The sequence below is a fragment of the Apis dorsata genome, unplaced genomic scaffold (genome assembly GCF_000469605.1).
Source record: "Apis dorsata unplaced genomic scaffold, Apis dorsata 1.3 scaffold_400, whole genome shotgun sequence".
In the NCBI taxonomy this organism is placed as follows: domain Eukaryota; kingdom Metazoa; phylum Arthropoda; class Insecta; order Hymenoptera; family Apidae; genus Apis; species Apis dorsata.
Window position 1 is genome coordinate 68,558 of NW_006263658.1, and position 2,841 is coordinate 71,398.

Here is a 2,841-nt window from a genome sequence, read left to right on the forward strand (position 1 = left end):
AAGCGTGATAAATTTCTATTCGTATAGTTTCTATCAAATAGTTTATTATTAGTTAATATATGTATGCATATAATTTTTGTAAATGATATTATTTGTTAGAGTGCTAATCAATAAAGTAATTTAAAATTGATGAAAGTATTTAAGATTTAATGTTGATGATGTTAAATAGATATTGACTTTACAGATGCACAATTTGTAGAGAATCGCTTCGAAAAGTTTGAGAATTTTTTAAAAGATAACGCCTTCATTTAAAATGAAGACTTATTTAATAAGATATCCTTAATTATTGATTTTGAGGATGTGGACAATTAATTTTTAATAATTTGTTAAAAGATGATCATGAAAATGTTTATATAAAACATTTTTTTTTCTTATCAAAATTATTGACAATTATTTGAATAATAATTAGCATCGCTTTGAAAATGGCTGGAAGGATGAAAAATAACTCTGTTTTTAAAGATTTTTTTTAATGTGTATTTTTAAATTATCAATTTATCTTAAAGTACTACTTACTATTACTTTCTTTATGAATGATAATAGATAATACGTTTTAAAAAATTAATTAATTAATAAGAAATATTTTTATGTTAATATTTAATATTAATTTAATTAATCGTCAAGTTTCGAAATTAATTTTATAATTTCCTAAGAATGGAATAATTTTAAGAATTTTAATAAAAATGTAATGTTTTATTAGAATTTTTATTTAAATTATTTCTTTTTAATTTGTGATAATTAGGCAAATGGTATCATCATTAGATTTCACTTTGATAAATATCTTTCATTTTTAATCTCATGAAAGAAACAAGAATAGAAATTTAATGAAATAGTTTAAGAAAGTTTCATTCAATTTTAATGTAGACTACTATTTTTTTCTTTTTTTTTTTTTTATTTATTAAGAATAAAAAATTATCCATAGAAAATTAAATGTAAAGATTTTTTTATTATAACGAACAGTTAGAAATATCTTCCAATATATTTCGAATAGTTTGACAAATGTTTAAAACAAGGTTAATGGTAACTATATCATTTTTAAGAATTTTAAAGTGCTATTTTATTAAAGAAGAAAATTTTTTTTCTTCTTATTTGAGATAATATTTTCTAATACAATGTTTTACAACGATCGATTTTATATATCCATTTTAATTTTTTACAAAAAAATTCCTTGTCCTTGTCCTTAAAAAATCAAGCTTGTATATTATCATATTTGGAAATATTTTTTAGATTCAATAATTTTGAAGGAAGTTATTATAACACAATTCCGATACTCACATTTTCCTATAGTAAGAAAGTCTTTCTAACTATTTTTAAATAATATTATTTTAAAAACTAGCAAGATAATAAACTAAACTTAAAACTAACGATATTTCTATCGAATTTTCTAATCAATGAATCTTATGTAATTCCGTGAATTGTTATTTCGAAATAATTTTCTTTAGAGAGTTATTACCACTACAATTTTTCTTTCTCACTCAGAAGATAAGATAGAAACTAGAAGATTTGACCTATTTTTAAGGTATTCGAGATAGTATTCCCGTTTCATAATTTCTGATCCTATATTGTATGCAAAACTAGCTTCTTCTAGTGTTAATGAGATTTGAAAGTTCAACGTACCGAGGTCGATCGGAGTATTTTAAGTATCAAATAGAAAACACTTCGAACGCTTCGCTTCATCTACTTACATCCGTTATATCAACAATTTTCTTACACAGATGAAAAATCATTGTCGATCATCAATTATCAAAAATCAAACGAGAATTAGAATTGTCACCAACCTCGGAGAATAAAATCATTGCCAGTATTATTCTCTTCAGAAGAATTATTAAAACGAGTTCACTAATGAAAGATCCAAATCGGAGAGCCGGATCCAAACTTCAATTAAACCACTCTGAATCTCTCGAGACTGAAAGTCTCGAAGTAAAACAATCTGATCTTTATCTGGTATAGTTTTATAGTACCTTTATCATTGACGATTGTTAGGAAAACAAATGGATAGATATACCGTGCGAAATGATTACTACGTTTAAACGATTGATCACTAAACAAATTGATACGCCAAAAACAATACGTCCCGGGTAAAAATAAAGCTGTGAAATTCGTAAATTTATCGCGCAATCTCACTCGGATGCCAAGTAGGTTGTGTACGCCACGCTGTTACATTGTCGAGTTACATAAAACACCTCTGCGTTTGTCATTTTCTTGACAGACGTTAGGGTTTATCAAGCATGGAATAACAAGAATGTATGTACACACACATTACGCACACATTAAAATTTTACATTATTTTGGAACGTAAGGAACGATGATTAAATTTTAATAAAAAGAAAGGAATATAGCGAAGATTTATTGCACGAATATTGTATATTTATTTTTAATATATTTGAGAAAAGTAAATCTGTAAGTAATAGTAAATTATAAGGTTATATGATTATATGGATTTATAATAGATAGAAATATAATTTTAGCAAATATGATCTTTATATAATATAAAGAAACAATTAAGAATTTATTTATTGCAAATTTCATAAAAAGATGCACAATATTTGTGTAGCGAAGTATAAGATATTTCCATTTTTCCATATTGACTTGATACTTGACTAAAAGGAATATAAAGTGGTAATTGAAAATGAAAATACTCTGTTACATCTAAAGATATATGGATTTTTTAAAAAGATAATAAATTTTTATCAACCAATGTTGTGATAATGCAAAAATTAAATAAGAAGATCCTTTCTAATAATTTATAATTGATTGGTTATATTTTTAAGCTGTTTCTTCTGTAAAAAGTAAAAAAAATCTGTTGTATTTTTTTTTTTTTTTTTTGTTATTTTTCTTGAACAT

General features: G+C 23.9%; 1 protein-coding gene across 2 annotated transcripts in view; it reads right to left on the reverse strand.

Annotated features, from left to right (window-relative positions):
* Nucleotides 1-2,841, reverse strand: part of LOC102671545 — a 54,934-nt gene that overhangs the window by 16,441 nt on the left and 35,652 nt on the right. The gene's annotated exons all lie outside the window — the stretch shown is intronic.